Source organism: Marmota marmota, unplaced genomic scaffold (genome assembly GCF_001458135.2).
Source record: "Marmota marmota marmota unplaced genomic scaffold, marMar, whole genome shotgun sequence".
Classification (NCBI taxonomy): domain Eukaryota; kingdom Metazoa; phylum Chordata; class Mammalia; order Rodentia; family Sciuridae; genus Marmota; species Marmota marmota.
Window position 1 is genome coordinate 33,397,620 of NW_025999990.1, and position 11,229 is coordinate 33,408,848.

The 11,229-nt window shown below is 40.7% G+C and overlaps 1 protein-coding gene across 2 annotated transcripts in view; it reads left to right on the top strand.

The window, feature by feature from the left end:
• Positions 1-10,912: 10,912 nt before the first annotated feature.
• Positions 10,913-11,229, top strand: part of LOC107139334 (trafficking protein particle complex subunit 8-like) — a 17,753-nt gene continuing 17,436 nt past the window's right edge. The window contains exon 1 of one of the 2 annotated variants that reach the window (XM_015482206.2): positions 10,913-11,229. This exon is cut by the window's right edge and continues 234 nt beyond it. The gene's annotated coding sequence lies outside the window, so the exon portion shown is untranslated. The other variant, XM_048806390.1, reaches the window with a different exon arrangement.

The following is an 11,229-nucleotide window of genomic DNA, read 5'->3' on the forward strand; positions in this document are numbered from 1 at the left end:
TTTATAGTTCTTTCAGTGATGGAATGTAGGTGGGAAGGCCCGAGGGGTGGGGCACAGGTGGGCCAAAGAAGTAATCTGGTCAGGAAAGACTTCTGAGTCAGCACCTTTTTGCTGGGGGCTGTTCATTAACATTTCTTTGAGGTGGACTTTGGCCTAGGGCCTTTTTGGGACTTCATTAACATTCCACGAGTTGTCCTGCGTTTCCCGGAATCATTGCCAGCATGGCCTCCATTTTAGATTTCACTCGGCATTAGACCCGATTTATCTAACTACACTGACTACCTAACTTTAAATCTGGCTTCAATTGGAGGATTTATTTTTTGGTTTCCAATTCCATTCCATTGTTCGATATATCTATCTTATGCCAGTGTCACACTTTGTTACTTTAAAAGCTTCTTAAAACATACAATATCATATATAAAATAGAAAGAGTTGGGCCAGAGCAGGGGATGTTGCTCACTGGTTAGAGAGCTTGCCTAGCATTCATGAGGCCCTGGGTTTGATCCCCAGCACCACGAAAAACAAAGAAGGAAAAAAAAACATGGGCTAATATGTAGATCATTTATACACACACACACACACACACCACAAGTTTTGGTGTGTGGAATTGAACCCAGAGTCTCATGTATACTAAACTGCTTTATCACAGAGCTATACCCCAAGTTTCTGAATTATATTTATCTTTTTGTGGAGCTAGGCATCAGATCCAGGGCCTTGCACATTCTAGACATATACTCCATCACTGAGCTATATCCCCACCCCTTTTGAAATTTTTATCTTGAGAAAAAATATTGGTAAGTCCCCTAGGCTGCCAACCTCCTGAATCAGCCTCCTGAGTAGCTAGGATTATAGGCATGTGCTACCATACCCAGCTTAATAAACTTATTTATTTATTTTTGGTACAGGGGCACTTAACCACTGAGCCACATCTCCAGTCCTTCTTATTTTTTATTTTGAGATGGTCTCATTAAGTTGTTTAGGGCCTTCCTAAATTGCTGAGGCTAGCTTGTGATCCTCCTGCCTCAGCCTCCAGAACTGCTGGGACGATAGGCATGAGCCATTCAGCAATAATTTTTTAATATAAAAATATTTTAAGTGTATTCCTTAACCTCCAATGCTCTCATATACAGTTAGATATTTTTCTATGAGACAACTATATACTAGGGAATTGTCACATAGAAAAATCAATCGAAACTTCTGTGTACTAGGGAATTAGAAGTTTTCGATTTTAAAGCCACTACTCAATAGCACCATCTGCTGTTGAAATAGGTAAAATTTAATAATAGTGGTAAGAAGGGTAGATTCAGATCATCACATTTAAATGAATACAAGAAATCTATTAGTCCCAACTTTCTAAGCTTAAAGATAAAGAATTCAAGAGCCAGGAAAGATACACGAAAAGTATATGAAAAAAAACATATATGACAAGTATATGAAAATATAAGTCTGCTGGCATAATAATTCAAGTTTCTGGCATCTTGCTAAAATAGTATATACTATTACAAACTAAAATTTCTATAGGTACTTTCAAAATAAGAAAACTTCCAAGGGAAAGTGATTTTTCATTATGATCAAGGATCTAGGGTTAAACTGAGTTCTGCTTCTGGCTTCAGTGTGCTTAATAGTTTTGGACAAATTAATTAACTATTCCATGCTTCAGTTTCTATGACTGAAACTGGCAACATATATACTTCTTAGAGTTTGTGAGATAAGTAGTAGTAGACAAGCATTGTGCTTGATACATGGGGATCAATAATGGTGATGTTGGTTTTATTCACAACCAGTGAGTTGATTTTGAATTCAGCCTACCCTGAATTCAATGTTCAGTGCCCAAATCCTCCTGTCTTTTTTTTTTTTTTTTGGTGCTAGGGATTAAATCCAGGGCCTTGAACATGCTAGGCAAGCAGTCTACCAGTGAGTTACATCTCCAGCCCAGGGTCCAAATTCGCCAGATTCCTTTTTTTTTCTTTTGATACTGAGATTGAATCCAGAGGTGCTTTACTACTGAGCTAAATCCCCAGTGCTTTTTATTTTTTATTTTGAGGCAGGATCTCACTAAGTTGCTGAGGGTGTTGCTAAATTGTTGAGGCTGGTCTAGACTTGTGATTCTCCTACCTTAGCCTTCTGAGTAGCTGAGATTACAGGCATGCACCACCATGTCTGGATTCTTCTCCATATGCTTTAAACTTGACCACACCAGCTATGAGATGGAACTAACATTATTATATATACAAAATAAAACACTCTGTGAACATTTGATAACACGGTATATGAAAATACAAGTTGTATGAAAATAATATTTAATACAAATTGTATAGAATTCTTTGGGAGAGAAGGAAGCTAAGTCTCATCTTCAGGACTGAGATGAGAGGTCCTTAGTTGTTAATGTTATTACTTTTATTTTTTGTATGGGGGATTAACTCAGGGGCACTTAACCACTAAAGCCACATCCCCAGACCATTTTTTTTACTTTTTTGTATTTTATTTAGAGACAGGGTCTCACTGAGTTGCTTAGTGCCTCACTGAGTTGTTTAGCGCCTCACTAAATTACTGAGGCTGGCTTTGAACTTGTTTTTTTTTTTTTTTTTTAAGAGAGAGTGAGAGAGGGAGAGAGAGAGAGAATTTTAATATTTATTTTTTAGTTATCGACAGACACAACATCTTTGTTTTGTATGTGGTGCTGAGGATCGAACCCGGGCCACACGCATGCCAGGGGAGTGTGCTACCGCTTGAGCCACATCCCCAGCCCCCTGGCTTTGAACTTGTAATCTTCTGCTTCAGCTTCCCAAACTGCTGGGATTACAGGAGTAGGCCACCACACCTGGCTTCTAATATTATAGCTACATCACATTCTGCCTATGGATATTTCAGTCAATGACAGACTATAAATATGATATAGTCCTACAAGATTATAACTGAGCTAAAATTTCCCACCATCTAGTTACATAGGAGCTGTCATGACATAGTGAAATTTATTTCTTACATTTTTTAGTGATGCTAATGTAAACAAATCTGCTGTGCTGTCATTCATCTAAAAGCATAACACATACATTATATTTATTTTTAAACACATACACTTTAGAGTACAGAACAGTATATGTGATAACTATAATAAATGAAGATGTTACTGGTTTAAGTATTTACTCTACCACATATGTTTTTTGAGACAGAGTCTCTCTATATTGCTCAGGCTGGCCACAAACTCCTGGGCTCAAGCCATCCTCCTGCCTTAGTCTCCTGAAAAAATGAGCTGCAGGCAAGCATCACTGCATCCAGCTTATACTGTACTTTTTTAAAAAAAATTTTTCTTAGTTGTCAATGGACTTTATTTATTTTATTTATTTATAAGTGGTGCTGAGAATCAAACCCAGTGCCTCACAAATGCTAGGTAAGTGCTCTACCACTGAGCCACAAGCCCAGCCCCAGCTTATACTGTACTTTTGATCATTATTTTATTTATTTATTTAAATTTTTAGTTGTAGATGGACATAATGCTTTTATTTTATTTATTTTTATGTGGTGCTAAGGATGGAACCCAGTGCCTCATACTGTAATGCCAGATTCGTGGGACCCCAATAGACCTCCAGGAGCCAAATCCAATGCAATCACACAAGAGTCTTTACTGCAAGTTCCAGCCTGGACTCAACCGTTTCTGATGCAGCAGTCCCGAGGAGTGAGTTCCCTGGCCCTTAGTTCCGTGAGGATTTATAGGTTTTTTTTGGTCACTGTATGCGTCACAACATCACACAGCAAATCATTTCACACCATGGGAAAATCAAACAATAACTCTTAACATTGATTAGCACATTTGTTGGCAGGAACAAGTCGGTCAGGGTGATTGGTTAGTTCAAGTGGTGGATACTTTGAACGGATTGGTTTAGGCTGAGAGGGGTTGCAAGAGTGTATATGCTAAACTGCAAGGTTGCCTAATCATGTTATCAATAACCGAAACTACTGGGAGGGTCACCTGGCATTTCAGGTATTTTCCCTGTCTCATGCTGATTGGTGATTGCTAGGGGGTGGCTATGGGTCCTCACCTAGCCAGGGACACCTGGTGTAGGCAGATCTCTCCTGTTATTTACAGACAAATAACTCAGCAGGGTGGCTATGTGCCTAGGAGTGCCCTGTGGGTTTTTCCAAGGACAAGGGTCATGTCCCCTCCCTTTGGACAGGCCTTGAAGTAGAAGCTGGTTTCTCAAAAATGGAGTCACATCAGTTTCTCAACACGTACTAAGCAAGTGGTCACCACTGAGCTATAGTCCCAGCCCTGATCATTATTTTAGAGTATACTCTTTCTACTTATAAAAAACAAAATTTAGGTGGGCCTGGTGGCACACACCTGTAATTCCAGCTACTTGGGAGTCTTAGGCAGGAGGATCACAAGTTTGAGGCCAGCTTGGCCAACTTAGTAAGATATTATCTCAAAATAAAAATAAATAAATACATAAAATTTTAAAAGGGCTGGGGATTTGGCTTAACAGTAGAGCTACCACTGGTATCACATATATACTCACTGCCCCCCAGAGTTTTCTGCTAAACATAGTATGCTATATTATGCTTATAGCCACCTCACATATCTTGTGTTTACCCTGTCTCTCTCTGAGCCATATCCCCAGCCCTATTTTGTATTTTATTTAGAGACAGGGTCTCACTAGCCTCCTGAGCCACTGGGATTACAGGTGTGAGCCACTGCACCTGGCTACCCTGTCTCTTGATTGCATCATATTTTGGATGTGCTTCATTTGATCTTGTTATTTTGTTCATCATGTCCCTGGGAGCAGAAGGCTATTGCATGTGTCTGTGTGTGTATATTTATTTCATGTATATGTATATATATTTCATATATCATATATCCTAGTAATCTAGCAGGCTGTAGCATTGAGGTTTGTTTAAGAACATTCCATCATGTTTATACATGATGAAGCTGCCCAATAATGCAGTTCTCAAAATGTGTCCCTATTAAGTATGACTATGTTTTGTCCATCAATCTTCCTCTCATTTAGTGACAGAACCTGTTCTCTTGACCTTGAATGCAGGCACGTGACCAAGCTTGGGCAATAGTAGCACCTCAATTTTGTGGACACAGTGAATTGTCCAGAAGATATGTGATGTAAGTAGGGTCAAAGTCCAGAGGAGACCTAGAAACAGAGAAGTAGCTGTGATAAGCTAGATCCCATGCAAATATGTCCTGCAGAGTCCTGCATTCCTAATAGAGTGTGGTGGAGACCTTTAATTGTTATCTCATATTCATTCTCTTCTTTCATTTGTTCTCTTCATTTACCAATAGAATCCTAGACTTAAATTTTCTGGCCTCCTTTGGAGATATGGGTGACCATGAGACTTCCTGGGGCTATTGGGATGTGAAATTGTTGAAAGGCAGTTTTATGATTTGACTTTAAAACATTGGAAATGTGCTTTTCCATTCTCTTTTCCTAATTCCCCCACACTAGAAAGTAGATGTGGCAGTGACTTGGATTTAATACTGCAGATGAAGCTGTGTGAAATGGCATATGTAATCCCAGCAATTTGGGAGGCATAGGCAGGAGTATCACAAGTTCTAGGCCAGATTAAGCAAATTAGTGAGACCCTGTCTTAAATTAAGAGGATCATGAATTCAGAGCCAGCCTCAGCAATGGCAAGGCGCTAAATAACTCAGTGAGACCCTGTCTCTAAATAAAATACAGAATAGGGCTGGGGATGTGGTCAAGTGCCCCTGAGTTCAATCCCCAGTACCAAAAAGAAAAAGGGTTGGAGGTGTAGCTCAGTGGTAATGCAACCCTGGGGTCACTCCCTAGTACAAAAAAGGGGGGGTGGTGAGAGAAAGAGAGAGAGAGAGAGAGAGAGAGAGAGAGAGAGAGAGAGAGAGAGAGAAACTATAAATGAGTTATCTCAGATGATAGTATACAATCTGGAAAGGACATGTGTGTCCCTTACTGGTTTTGTGCCCTAGAAAACCGTCTGAGATAATCCCCAAATCTTAATTTTTAAAAATGAGAAGTGGGTACAGATTTCAAGGTATTATTTTTTCCCCTACTTTGCTCATTTCTCTCAGAAATGGCTGAGAGGGTATATATGGATGCTGAGAAGACAATATGTATTTTGTGGTGTATAATGGGTATTGTTTTTGTTTAGCAATAAATTTTCCCATCCCAATTTTTCTAGACATAGATCCTATCTCCCGACCTAAAAAAACAGAAATATGACCTATGCCCAGCTAGTGATACCCATCCCCCCTGAGAATTGCTAGGTTCAGGGAAAAGCATATGGTACAAGTGGAGCAGATCAGAAACTTTTTCTGGGATTGATATATGGATGCTGGGAATTAAAAAAAAAAATCCATTTTTGCTTAATTTGTTAAGCTGAGAAGATATGATCTGGTAATGTAGGCAGACCCTTCCATGTGGAGAGATTCTTCCTGAAGAAGGAAACCAGAGAGAATTAGAGATGAGAGATAGCGTCCACAGATGCTGAGTCCTGGGTTTTGTTTCCTAAAGCCAGTATTCTTGCAGCTTTTCTCTTTTTCCTGAGAGCTTTAGTCCACTTTTACTCAAAGTTACATGAGTCATAACATTCCCCACTTTGCTTAAATTAGTATAAATTTAATTTGTTTTGATGTTGAAAGCATCTTGACAAAAGGTTTGCCACTGTGACCACTGTAAATATCTGTTTTCAGGGGTATTCACAGTTCAAACAGTACCTGCCAAAAGTTAAAAACAATAAAAGAGACCAGGATATACTAGGATTATAGATTTTAATAAATTCTTACAGTGAAGTTTTTTTTTTAACCAGAAACCAAGCAAGTTGTTGTTGTTATGTCCCTTTCATCTCCCATCCCCTTCCCCTGTGCTGGGGATTGAACCCAGGGCCAGTGAAATTACTCACTGGAAACACACCAGGTGTATGGATGTGATGTTAGATTGCAAAGTCAGCCTGTTAGACAAAACTTATTTAGGCTCCACAATGAAAAGGGATGATTTCTGCTACATGAATGAACGTTGGAAACATTTTATGAAACCTAAGAAGTCAGACACAATAGGCTTCATATTGTATGCTTTCATTTATATGAAATGTCCAGAATAGGGAAATTATAGAGACAGAAAATAGATTGGTATTGCCAGAGATTGGAGGTATGGGAGGGTGGAATAACTGGTAGTGCCAGGATTCTTTTGGAAATGATGAAATGTTCTGGAATTAGTAGTACTGATTGTGCACTTCAAAGGGTAAATTTTATGGTTTGTGAAATGTATCTCAAAAATCCACATAGGCTAAATTATCATTGAAAGTCCTTTTCCTAGAGTTAACACAACACGCACATGGGCTGCACAACATCAGCCCAGCACCCCTGCACCTGGTCCCACGTGGCCACACCTTGACCAGCAAGGACCTGCGAGACTAACACTTACACACCAGAGACTCTGGAATGGTTAACAGCCCTCCAGGCAGTTGTTGTTCCTTCCACCAAAGTGAGGGAAGGATCTACTGGAATTTTGTTGTTGGAAAAGAAATAAGAAACAAATGACTATCACTATTAAGATGACCAACTTTAGAAGCACCTCTGCCATTCTTTTTTTATTTTTTTTTAAAGAGAGAGTGAGAGAGGAGAGAGAGAGAGAGAGAGAGAGAGAGAGAGAGAGAGAGAATTTTAATATTTATTTTTTAGTTATCGGCGGATACAACATCTTTGTTTTGTATGTGGTGCTGAGGATCGAACCTGGGCCGCACACGCATGCCAGGCTAGCGCGCTACCACTTGAGCCACATCCCTAGCCCCACCTCTGCCATTCTTTACAAAATAAAGCTATCCCCTGAATGAGAATGAAAAGCAGAAATCTCTTTTACTTCTAAAATGCATGAGAGATGATACTCTAGTTACCATTGCAATCCAAGAAGTGAGCTGTCACAAGCAGAATTCCTGACGAGGCTAACTCTGGGCATACTGGTCTTGTGGACATTTCTGGGACACCTTCAGCTTCCTCCAGCTTGTCACTCCTGGTGGGCTCCCCCCACCCCCCCAATCATATAGACATTCCCTCCATCAACTCTTTCTCTTAGGGAAGGCTCTGGATGTCATCTTCAATGGGACAAAAGCTGAAAGCCTTAAGCTAGGCGGGTGGGTGTTGGGTGTTGGCCGGGTGGGTATTGGCCAAAGGTCAGGCATTAGCCAGCAGGTAAAGGAGGAAAATATTTAGGTAGGAAAACACTCCCAGTGTCTCTGGAATTACAGAGACAGGTGTGCATGTACCTGTGAGTGTGCACCTGTCCGTGAGCAATGCCCCAAGTAAGAGAACTCCTGTGGAATACAAGCCTTGTCCACCCCATAAATTTGCAGGTTTATGGCGGTGTTTTAAGTCCCGCTAAACATCAGTAGTGCAAGGCCCAAAAGAATTATCTTCCTTGTTTTCTTTGAGGGAGCAAATTTTACTTAAACAATCACACAAGAAGCAAACTCTTCAACACAAAGATGCCTTTTGAAACCTTGTTTTGGAAATAACCCAATCAATAAATGGGCAAGGGAACTGAATTGTTCACGCTAGAAATACGATCGGTCAATAAATATATAAAAAAAGTTCAAATATATAAAAAATGTTCAACATCACAAGTAATTAGAAAAATGCAAATTAAAACTACATTGAGATATCATCTCATTCCAGTCAATATGGCAATTAACAAGAATACAAATAAATGTTGGTGAGGATGTGGGGAAGAAGGTACATTCATACATTGCTGGTGGGACTGCAAATTGGTGCGACCACTCTGGAAAGCAGTATGGAGATGCCTCAGAAAACTTGAAATGGTAACCACCACTTGACCCAGTTATCCCACTCCTCAGCATATACCCAAAGGACTTAAAATCAGTATACTACATTGATGCAGCCACAAAAATGTTTATAGCAACTCAATTCACAATAGCTAAGCTATGGAACCAATCTAGGTGCCCTTCAACAAGAAAATGTGGTACATATACACAATGGAATGTTACTCAGCCATAAAGAAGAATGAAATTATAGCATTTGCCAGTGAATGGATGAAACTGGAAACTGTCATGCTAAGTGAAATAAGCCAATTCCAAAACACTAAAGGCCTAATGTTCTGATATGTGGATGTTGACTCACATTAGGTGTGGGGGGGTAGTGGAGGTTCACTGGTTTGGGGGAGAGAGGGTGTTGGGAATGGGAAAGACAGCAGAATGAATCAGGCATAAGTTTCCTAGGTTCATATATGAATACACGGCCAGTGTAACTCCATATCATACACAAGAAAGGGAAGTTATACTCCATGTATGTATTATAAGTCAAAATATATTCTACTGTCATGTATAACTAAAAAGAACAAATAAAAAATAAAAAGAGTCCAACACAGCTAGTTTTATCTTCTACATAAAAGGAAATTGTCTTTTTAATTAAAAAAAAAACAGCTAATAAAACTGCTTTTCTTCTTTTAGTGCTATGGATGGAATCCTGAGCCTTGTGCATGCTAGGCAAGTGCTCTACCACTGAGTTATACCCTATCCTTTTAACTTTTCTTTCTTTCTTTCTTTCTTTTTATGTGGTGCTAAGGATCTCTTGCACATGCTAGGCAAGTGCTCTACTGCTGAGCCCCAACCCCAGCCCCCTTAACTTTTCTTTTTCATTGAGTATTACAGAAAGCAATATATTTGCATGTAGGAGTTCTGTTACAAAACTGTATCATAACTTGTCTCTCTCAGTTGTAGAAGATTCTCACATTATAAAATGCAAGGGATTGAAATTAGATACATTCAAAAGGGATTATGTATATATAAGACTTTCTAAATTGTACAGGTACAGGTAATTATAAGGAAATGAATTTTTAGACCTTAACTTGCAAGTGGTTTTCTTACTCTAAATTGATCTCTGACCAAGTTGTCATTTAATTTTAATCTATTGTTCTTCCTTACTTCCCGATTCTCAATTTATAGAAAAAATCCTTCACCTATCATAAATTTTTGCCATAGTAAAAACCTGAGAGTCCAAAAGTAGGGCAATTTAAGATACTAATGTTCGGGAAGCCTCATTTAATGAAGGCTCCACAAACCCAGAACACAACTTTGCATTTTTCCTTGCCTTATGTTTTTGGCACGTAATTCAGAGGGATTTCAAAAAACTCAGAGAGAAAATGGTAAAATTCATTTCATTCACTTCAGTTTATAGGAACACTATAAAAATGAAAATTAAGAATGGAAACCAGTTCAGGATTCTACACAGTAAACACTGGTTTCCTGCACTTCTACCACTACGAAGTAAACACACTAATAGAGGCTAAAGGAAGAGGCAGAAGAAAAACTCGGCCGCTTGCAGACACACCCTTTTCCAGAGATTCACAAAAATGCAGTAAGTAGTTCAAGAGTTTCCCCTTACACTTGTGTTAATTGCAAGCACATTTTCTGTTCAGTGGCTGGGGCCACATACATGGCAGTCCATTTCTATAAGTATGGTTGTGTTCAAAGGATACACAGTCTGTCCTAAGCAGCACCAGACAAACTCCTCAAGCACCCCGTGGGCAGCGCACCCTCTGGCAAAGTGAGAGGGCAGGATGCAGCGCGAAGGACACATCAGTTGCTCACTGCAGCAGCCCTTTGGGAAGTCAAAGAGGATAAGCCTGAGAAGGTGAGCCGGGTCTTCATCACTGTGACTGCACCTAATTAGGAGAGAACTTGATAGCTTGCCCGCAATACCTGGCTGGGCTCTGTCAAATACTAGCGCTAGGAACACCTCCTAAAGCCGCGTACCTGCCCCGCCCGGCTCCGCTCTTTTCGCTCGTAGCCTCGCCCACTGAGACTCATCCGTCACACCACTTCCGGTTCAACTTCCCTACCGGCCTCCGTCGCTTCTCAGTTCCTTTACCTCAGCTCTTTTCCCCGCCCCTACCGCCTTCTTTGACAGTCACGTGAGGGGCGACCGCAGGGATTGCCGGGAGTAGTACTGCCGGCGGGTCAGGGTTCGGCCTCAACATGGCGGTTCCGGTCGGGCAGTGACCAAGGTTTTGCTGTCGGGAGGACTGAGTGGCGATTGTTGGAATCTCCACCTATCAGGGTGGAATGTGAGGACGCCGGGGAGAGCGCTGAGGGGCGGCGGTGACAGGGAGGGGCTCTGTGGTGTTTGCCCTGAGAGCAGAGGCGGCGTCGTCTGTTCCTTCTACTTGTCTCCAGGCTCCAGTGTGGGGTCCCGCCCGGCCGGGCAGGCCGGCGGGCGGCGGCGGTAGCTGCTGCAGC